Source organism: Solanum dulcamara, chromosome 12 (assembly GCF_947179165.1).
Source record: "Solanum dulcamara chromosome 12, daSolDulc1.2, whole genome shotgun sequence".
Lineage (NCBI taxonomy): Eukaryota > Viridiplantae > Streptophyta > Magnoliopsida > Solanales > Solanaceae > Solanum > Solanum dulcamara.
This window is the reverse complement of record NC_077248.1, coordinates 62,846,673-62,857,020: the sequence shown is the minus strand read 5'-3', so window position 1 is coordinate 62,857,020 and position 10,348 is coordinate 62,846,673. Positions and strand designations below refer to the sequence as shown.

The 10,348-nt window shown below is 40.5% G+C and overlaps 1 pseudogene; it reads right to left on the bottom strand.

Moving 5' to 3' along the window:
* Positions 1 to 6,928: 6,928 nt before the first annotated feature.
* Positions 6,929 to 9,214, bottom strand: LOC129875831 (uncharacterized; annotated as a pseudogene).
* Between the last annotated feature and the right edge of the window lie 1,134 nt (positions 9,215 to 10,348).

Genomic DNA, 10,348 nt, shown 5'->3' with positions numbered 1-10,348 from the left:
AAAAAAGTGACCGAAGCCGACATAGGCTGCCTACGTATCTCATTCTTGAGAATTCAGGTCAGACGTAGTTCATTACAAATAGGAGGGCTACTTTTAAAATATACCAATATAAAAACGGTTACAAGCAAATGATCCAACTATAAATATTGAACCTTCAAACATAGTATCTTTTGACGGCATCTAGGTTGATTGGTTTCGACCATTCTTGTCCATCCATTTTGGATAATATCAAGGCACCTCCAGACAACACTTTGCGCACCATGTATGGCCCTTGCTAATTTGGCGCAAACTTTCCCTTATACTCATTTTGATGTGGAAAATGCGTTTAAGAACCAACTGGCCAACTTCAAACGTTCTTGGTCTCACTCGTTTGTTAAAAGCACGAATCATTCTTTGTTGGTACAGTTGACCATGGCAAACGGCAGTCATCCTCTTTTCATCAATCAAAGCCAAATGTTCAATTCGATTGCGAACCCAATCAGCATTGCTCAACTCAGCTTCTTGCATGATTCTCAATGAAGGTATTTCCACTTCGGCAGGAATTATGGCTTCCGTCCCATAAACTAGCAAGTATGGGGTTGCCCCAATTGATGTTCGGACAGTCGTTCGGTAACCTAACAAAGCATCTGGCAACATCTCATGCCACCCTCTGTGGTTATCAATCATTTTCCTCATGATCTTTTTGATGTTCTTGTTGGCAGCTTCTACGGCTCCATTCATTTGAGGACGATATGCGGTTGAGTTTCAGTGATTAATCTTGAATTGTTCACATATCTCTTTAATCAAATGACTATTGAGATTTGCTCCATTATCAGTAATGATGGAATCTGGTATTCCAAATCTACATATCAAATTGTTACGGACGAAGTCTGCTACTACCTTCTTCGTAACTGATTTATACGAGGCTACTTCCACCCACTTGGTGAAGTAATCAATAGCAACTAAAATGAACCTATGTCCATTAGAGGCGGATGGCTCTATTGGACCAATGACATCCATGCCCCAAGCCACAAATGGCCAAGGAGAACTCATGGTATTAAGTTCGTGAGGAGGTACTCGAATCAAATCACCGTGCACTTGACATTGATGACATTTTTGTACATACTTACAACAATCAAGCTCCATAGTCATCCAAAAATAGCCGAATCGAAGGATCTTCTTCGCCAAGGTAAGACCATTCATGTGAGTTCCACAAAATCCTGCGTGAATCTGTTCGAGAAGCTTCGTAGCTTCAATAGCATCGACACATTTGAGAAGACCCATATCTGGAGTTCTTCTGTAAAGGATTTCTCCACTTGGAAAGAAATTGTTAGCCATCCGACGTATTGCTTTCTTCTGATTGAAAGTTGCATTATCTGGATAAGTTCCAGTTTCTAGATACCTCTTTACATCAAAATACCAAGGTCTCCCATTTGGTTCTGCTTCAACATGCGAACAGTGAGCGGGTTGTTCTTTCAAATATATCTCCACAGGATCAATGTAACTTGTATCTGGATGTTTGATCATTGAGGAGATAATAGCAAGAGCGTCAGCAAATTCATTCTGCAACCTTGGGGTATGCCTAAACTCGATCTTGCGAAATCTTTTACACAACCTTTGCACTAACTTTACATACGGTGCAATCTTCGAATTCTTTATGGCCCATTCCCCCTGAACCTGATGAATCAGTAAATCTGAATCTCATATTACCAATAATTCTTGAATATCCTTATTGATAGCCATCTTTATACCCATGATGCATGCTTCATATTCTGCCATGTTGTTTGTGCAACAAAATCGGAGTTTGGCTGCCATAGGATAATGTTGGCCAGATTTTGATATTAGGACTGCTCCGATTCCATTTCCTTCATGATTCACCGCCCCATCAAAAAACACTCTCCAACCAGGGTACGCTTCGGAGATGTCTTCACCTGCAAATGATACCTCTTCATCTGGAAAATAAGTTTTGAGCGGCTCATATGCTTCGTCTACTGGATTTTCTGCGAGATGATCCGCTAAGGCTTGTGCTTTTATTGCCTTTTGGGTCACATACACAATATCAAATTCACTTAACAGCATTTGCCATTTCGCCAACTTCCCGTTCGGCATCGCTTTCTGAAAGATATACTTCAATGGATCCATCTTGGAAATGAGATATATAGTATACGAAGACAAGTAATGTCTTAACTTTTGAGCAATCCAGGTTAAAGCACAACAAGTTTTCTCCAAAAGAGTGTAACGAGCCTCGTATGGAGTAAACTTCTTGCTTAAGTAGTAGATTGATCGTTCCTTTTTCCCCGTCTCATCATGATGGCCTAGCACGCATCCAAATGCATTATCCGAGATAGACAGATATAGCAATAATAGAACTCCTTCCCTCGGAGGAACTAGCACCGGTGGATTAGACAATTAACTTTTGATAGCCTCGAAAGCTGATATTCTTCAGTCCATTTTGTCAATGCATCTTTTTTCAGTAGCTTAAAGATAGGCTCACAAATCAATGTGGATTGAGCTATAAATCGACTGATGTAGTTCAATCTTCCCAAGAAACTCATCACTTCCTTCTTAGTCTTTGGTGGAGGTAATTCTTGAATCGCTTTGATTTTAGAAGGATCAAGCTCGATACCCCTTCTACTGACTATAAACCCCAATAACTTGCCAGTTGGCACTCCAAAAGCACATTTAGCGGGATTTAATTTTAGGTTGTATTTGCGCAAACGATCAAAGAATTTTTTTAAGTGAGTCAAATGACCCTCACTCTCGCTGGATTTGATAATGACATCACCCACATATACTTCAATTTCTTTATGAATCATATCATGAAAGATGGTTGTCATGGCTCTCATGTAAGTAGCCCCAGCATTTTTGAGACCAAATGGCATTACTCGATAGTGATACACACCCCACGGTGTGATGAAGGCTGTCTTTTCTGCATCTTCTTCATCCATTAGAATTTGGTGATAAACTGCGTAGCAATCCACAAATGACTGCATCTCATGCTTGGCACAATTATCAATGAGAATATGGATATTTGGCAATGGAAAGTTGTCTTTAGGGCTAGCTTTGTTCAGATCTCTATAGTCAACACAGATTCTGATCTTGCCATCCTTCTTAGGGACTGGAACAATGTTGTCTAACCAAGTTGGATATTTTGTCACTTCCACAACTCCAGATTGAATTTGCTTGGTAACCTCTTCTTTGATCTTCAAACTTAAATCTGGCTTGAATTTTCGAGTCTTTTGTTTTACTGGACTGCAATCCGGATTTATCGACAATTTATGAGACACGATGTCTACACTCAAACCTGACACATCGTCATAAGACCAAGCAAATATGTTGATGTACTCTCCAAGCAAACTGGTAAGTTCTTTCCTCTGAGCTTTTGTTAAATAGACACTGATTCTGGTTTCCTTGATACACTCGTCATCTCCCAGATTCACAGCCTCAGTTTCCTCTTGATTTGGCTTGTACTGATCCTCAAATTGTTTCAAACCCTCGGCGAGGTGTTCAGGTATGGTAGCCTCTTCATCATAATCCTCGAACTCATCACCATCTATCTCATTTTGTTCATTTAGCTTGTGACATGACATGATATTGGCAGGTTTTAAGTTATTTTTACAAGATAAGTGAGGGACTAAGAGCGGTGCAAACGTCCAATTAGACAGTTGCTCCTCTGGCTCAGCATGACGGATGCTCGATGTCCCCATTTCTTCCTCTAAGATTGCGTCAATTTCTTCAAAAAGATCCTAGATTCCTTCCCCAAGATCGCCATCATTGACACATTCTTGCACTGGAAATAACATATACAAGTGAGGTATTGGCCTAACGAGTACCCGATCAATCTTTCTATTTGTCACATCTGCCTCGTCGTCTTCTATAGGTTCATATCCCAAACCATACTTTAATCCTTTATCGGGAATCTGAATGGGCTCGATGATTCCTTGGAAGTACTTCCCCAATCCAAAACCTGGTTCAAAACCATTTTGGAGCATGACAGTGGCTATCATTTTATAAACAGAAGGCATAAGAGGTTGTGGGGCCGAATCGTCGTCAGTGGCATTCACCAGCTCAACTATATAGAAATCAGTACCTCTGGTAATATCATCAATAATTGATGTGCAACTGTTTGAATGTCTCCCCTCACCATAAACAACCACCTCCCGGTCATTCTTTATGAACTTTATCATCTGGTGGAGAGTAGAGGGAATGGCTCCAGCCATGTGGATCCATGGCCTTCCTAACAGTAGGTTGTAGCTGGTGGTGATTTCCATTACCTGGCACTCTATAATGAAATCAACAGGCCCTACTTGAATATCCAAATTCAAAGCACCTAATGTATTTCTTTGACCACCATTGAAAGCCCTTACATTAACTTAGTTCTGTCGGACTTTCCCTAAATCAAATTTCAACTGTTTGAGAGTCGACAAAGGACAAATGTTAAGACCTGATCCATCATCGATCAATACACGATTCATGATCTTTTCCCGATATATAACAGTGACATGAAAAGCTTTGTTATGCATTACACCTTCGAATGGTAATTCTTCATTGTTAAAACTGATGCGGTGTCCCTGAAAAACTCGACTCACCATAGCGGCTAGATTATCTCCATCTGTGCCCACAGGTACATAGGTGTCATCCAAAGCTTTCATCAAAGCATGTCTGTGCTGTTGTGAGCTCATCAACAATGCCCACACTGAGATTTGGGCAGGTACTTTCTCCAGATGCTTTACTATAGAATACTCTTTTGGCTGCATTTTCTACCAAAACTCTTCAGCCTCAGCTTCATTGATCGGTCTCTTTTGTTGATCTTTCTTATTCTATACTTGAGACAATTCTTCTGGGGTATAGCACCTACCAGACCGCGTCATTCCCTGAGTTGCTGCAGTCTTGATCACGAACTTCTTTTGGTTAGGAATTTATTTTGGCACCAAAGCAACAACCTTTTGAGGTGTCAAAATCACAAAATTTGATTTCTCCTTTATGCTCAGTGAAGCCACAGCCATTTCAAGGCTGTTAGTATAGGTTGGGACTATGGCCTTTGTTACACACCAATCTTCTTCCATCTCAATCATGTTAATATTAACCCCTCCATGATTCGGCAAAGGATTACTATTGACATTAGGGGCGGCGGTTTAGAGAGTAACGACCTCAGATCAATCAAATCTTGAATCTTGTGTTTCAGATTGACACAAGTTTCAGTATCATGCCCAACACTATTAGAATGATACACACATGTTTTGTCAGCTCTGAAGAATTTAGAGCTTGTATCAGCCGGTTTAGGTGCAATAGGGTGAATAATGCCTGCGTCTCTCAATCTTTTGAACAACTTAGTCCGACTCTCCACTAGAGGAGTAAAATTCCTGGCGGGCCTATTTTCAAAATTAGGTTGGGAAAGGTTGTAGTTATTTTGCGGGGGCGGTGGCACATGGCGATAACTCGGACGATTTTGGCAGGAAGGTGCAGGAGTTTGGAATCTTGGGTACATTTGGGTCTGGTAACTTGGTTGTGGAGCTTGGTAGTTTGGCGGGGTGTTTTGGTAATGTGGAGTTGGGTAATTGGAGGGTGGATTTTGATAATTTTGAAATGGGACTTGGTAATTCGGGTATGGGATTTGGTAACTGGAGGGTGGGGTTTGGTGATTCGGTTGAGTGTAGTAAACTTGAGGTGAATTTTGTGGATATCGTGGATAGGTCTTGAAAGGTGTAGATTTTCCTAGCTTGCTGTTGGCGAACCTCTTCCCTTCAGGTGTGTAGGAGATGGTAGATACATCCTCTCGCTTCTTCTTAAACAATCCCGAAGACCAAGTTGAGGAGGCTACACGGGCTACCTTTCCGGTCTTGAGCCCATCCTCGATAGCCTCTCCTACTTTGACTATCTCAGCAAATTTTGCTCCAACGAGCAACATCAATCTTTCGTAGTATTCGGGCTCTTGCATGCGTACAAATACTTCCACGATTTCTTTCTCTATCATGGGAGGTCAAACTCTGGCGGCCTCTTTCCTCCACCTATATGCATACTCACGATAACTTTCAATAGATTTCTGCTTGATCTTCTCCAAAGAATATCGATCGGGAACGATCTCCATATTATACGCAAACCTCTCGATAAAATCTTTGGCCAGAGCATTCCAATTGGACCATTGTTTTATTTCTTGGGCGCTGAACCATTCCAGAGCCTCTCCGCTTAAACTTCGGCTAAAGAGTCATATTAGCAAAACTTCGTTCTTCCCAACTCCTACTAGTTGATCACAATACGCCCTCAGATGAGCCAAAGGATTTCCGGTTCCTCCGAAAGTATCAAATTTTGGCACTTTGAACCCCTCGGGAAGGTCTAAATTCGGATGGATACACAAATCTTCATAATTTAATCCTGCAACATCCGGAGTGTAATGAAACTCCTTCATATCTTTCATGATCTCCTCTTACATATTCCACTTGGTTGTCTCTTCCTTTGCCTTCCACTCCCTTTCCTGTTCCTCATAGTGATCAAGTTCGGAACCATTGGCATAGGGTTCATTTGGAATTGGGATTTGGAAAGCTGTCTTTTGAGGCAAGGGAGGGATGAATGGGGAATTTTGTGTGTTTTGAAGAGCTTGGTAATTTTGGGGACATGTCTGCCGGTTTGTATGTTGGTTTTGATGATGGGAAAAGGTCTGTGGATTGTTAATATTTTGGTTTTGTGGGGGAGGATGAACTTGAGGGCTGGTATTTTGTGGGGGATGAGAGGTCGGAGGGTGGGTACTTTGAGGGTGAGGGGGCGCTTGGTAGGAAGCAGAGGCATGATGAAGATTCGTAGCAGCGAGGTCAACAATGAATGTGTTTTGAGTGAGGTACAAGGATGGGTTTTGAACGTGTTCCGTACTTGAATTTGGAGAAGGGAAGTGGAATGGAGGCCTTCCTTCGCTTGGAACCGGTGTGTTGGCGGTGATAGCCAAATTTGACAACTCTCAATTTTTTTGTATCTCAACTCTCATCTCAGCAATTTGTTGCACCAATTGTGCAATCATCTCATTTTGTTCAGCGACGACAGGGTCTGTCACAACAATATCCGTCAAACCAGTGTTGTCATTATTGCCAGTCATTTTCCTTTTCTGTACTAACAGATTTTGATCGGGGAAGGAATTTTTGGAAGCCTTTGACCTCGTGAAATAAGGGTACTCAGCCAATTTATCAACACAGATCAATTTTAAATACCTGGATAAGAGAAGAACAACTCAAAAACAAACATGTTATTCTTTGTTCATAACATGTAATGCACAATATCACATATAATGAGACAAATAAATACATAAGACACATAAACAGTTATTGCGCATCCTAAACAAATATAGGTTGCCTTTTTATGCCAAAGGGTAGGCCTAGAAGATTTGAAAGATGTATGTGAACATTTAAACCATTCTATTACCCCGAGATACAAAAGAGGGCAATAATAAAAATGGGATTTTTAAAAAGGTATACAAAATCAAAAGAGGCCCACGCAGGGGTCATCTCAGAAAAGTGCAACAAAAGTAAAATACGTAAAGGCAAACCCACGCAGGGGTAAACAATTGAAAATACATGGAACAAAACCCACGCAGGGGTGAAACTACCGAGGTGTTCCCGATGGTCCTTCTTCTCCTCGGCTCCTCTTCGTTTGACCCATGGCTTGACGAAGCGTATACTGAGCCATTAACCAATAACCATCATACCAACGCCCCTTTTCCTCCCAAGTTTGAGACCTTGTGCTCTCTTTCCACATTTCCATCCAAGTATCCAAATCTCTAAGATTGCCTCTTAAGTCTTCTAATTCTTGTGTTAGGCTTTCTATAGTGTGTTGCTGGATTTCTATGGTATGTGTGTCCTCTTTTTGTTTTTGGAGGAACGCCTTGTGCATTTCCCGTGTTTCATTCTTGACTTGTTCGAATTCAATCTTTGCTTCTGACTCTTTATCTTCGATACTGCAATAGATGTTTGGAACTGAAAATGAAAGACCTTGCACGTTGTTGCTTAGCCAAGTTTTGTATCCTTCTACCTATCCGGCTTTGAATTGATTTTCAGCAAGAGTACCTTCAACCAATTTGGGGGGATTATTCCATTCTCTCAATATATTTCCCACATTTGGGATTTTTTCATCTCCATGGTCAAACACATAATACTGGATACCTTGTTGGAGGTATGGTCTGCTTTCTCCCAAATTGCCTCATAACCCTGATAGGTGCATATGGACGAATGCCTCGGATACCCGGGAGCGGCAAAAATGGATGCTTATGGCCTCGTATCATGATTTCCTTTGAAATGAACCTGCTGAACATCCATTGTATGTCATTATCTTTTAACCCGTAGAATATTCGAGCCCATTATGTTTTGGTTCTTCTTCTATTGAGATCCCCCCAATATAGCTCATGTTTAAAACCTAAGAGATGGTCCCTATTGTCTAGAATAGTGAGCTCTTGAGTTCCTTCTACCTTGAGTAAATGACTCATTATCCACCATTGGAGGAGCATATTACATCCTTGAAAGTAATGATGCCCGTTCCTGCACCTTCCCAAGGCGCGGTATACGTCAGCTAAGATAGTAGGTGCAAGTGGGTAATAATTTACTACTCCTTGACTAATAAGTCCATGGAAGGCGGTGTGAGCAAACATGATAATCCTAGTGTTGATAGAAAGGCTCGGGCCCTGAGGAAATACCATGTTTCCTAACAGTGCGATGGCAAACGCTAGCGGTCGTGTCTCATCCCATTCTTTATATGACTGGAAATCCTGATTAAAAGTTATGTAAAATTTTGTATGTCCAAATCGATTGTACAGATCCCTGAAAGAAATGCTTGATCCATGCACCTAATCAGCTCGATCCCTTTTCAACTTGAGGAATTTTATAATATCTTCAGCAGTTGGCTTATTGGGAATCAAAATGTTCTCTTCTTTTTTGACCCTTCTCTTTAATCCTGTGCCGACGATGTCTATAGCATCTCGAATTTCCTCAATTGTTGGGGTGATTTCTACAGTCCCAAAACGAAATACCATTTTTTCATTATCCCAGTATCCGGTGAGGGCTTCGATCAATTCAGGCCAAGCGGGCATTTCCAAGAGTGATAGCAATAGCCCCATATGCCGATTAAGCGTCTTTTTGTGATCTCTATTGAGATTGTTCCACCACATTTTGAGATTCAAAGGCGCTTCTATGACCATGTCAAATTTGAGAGAATTAGCCATACCTACAAAACAAGATACTGTTAGCACCCCCGCCCCCATGGCTAATAGTTTGGTTGCGCACATACATCTTTCAAAATGTCACATAAGAATGATATGTCTTCAGGTTATGGACCTTTAGACACGATTTGGCGGTTTGCTAATGGACTTAATACACCTTGGGTATTAAGACATCTTAAGCTGATGCTTAAATAGGGATTTGGTTTCGCTCTATGCTAGGTAGACTAGAGTGGGTGTTAAAAAGAGACTGGATACCCGAGTCGGACAAACTGCGGGCAGAATATAATAAACGGCGTTGGACGACCACAAACCAACTACCCATTTATTAATTCAAGAAGTAATGGTTATTTTTTGAAGGAACAGCCGCAGGTGACTACGTAACCGCCCTTAATCCTAATGCAAACTATTTGCCATTTGGCGGAATTAATGCATGTGATGACAATTCAATAATTATAATTTTAAACATATAAGGCGCAAATAAAGAAAGCAAATTATAATTTAAACATTTAAGGCGCAAATAAAAATGAATTACTAATTATTACATTCCCGAATAGTTAGTCAAGTAGGTTAGTCAAATCTAATGGTTAAAACCTAATTTAAGTCCCCAGCGGAGTCGCCATTTCTGTCATGTCGAAAAATGGACGGGAGTTTAAATTAATTTCAACTTTTTAGAGAAAAAATCAATTTTAATAAAATGGGAAGCATCCTACTTTAACGGTTCCATCCCCTCCTACGTTTGGCGACGTAGTTTATTGGTTCGAGTATGGACTATACTCTTACCCAATTCGGTGCTCGATACTCCTCCGAAGACTCAATATGCTCATATCTATCAAGTGAGTAAAATACTTAAAATACTCATTTAGTCTCATTGGACTCTTTCAAATCAACTCATTTAGTCTCATTGGACTCTTTTCAAAATTCAAATCAAATCTGGCCTCATTGGACCTTCTTTCAAATCGACTCATCTCAAATCATCAAACTCTTCTCTTTAAATTGATACCATCTCAACTCAATGGATGTAGAAAATATTATATGCATTTAAAATATAATTCCAACTCCTCAACTCTACCTCAAAATAGACATTTTTATGTAAAAATGTTCAACTTATTTATACTCAAAATACTCATGTTCAAAATAATTAAAAGACTTTTCAAACTCAACTCATGCTTAAACTCT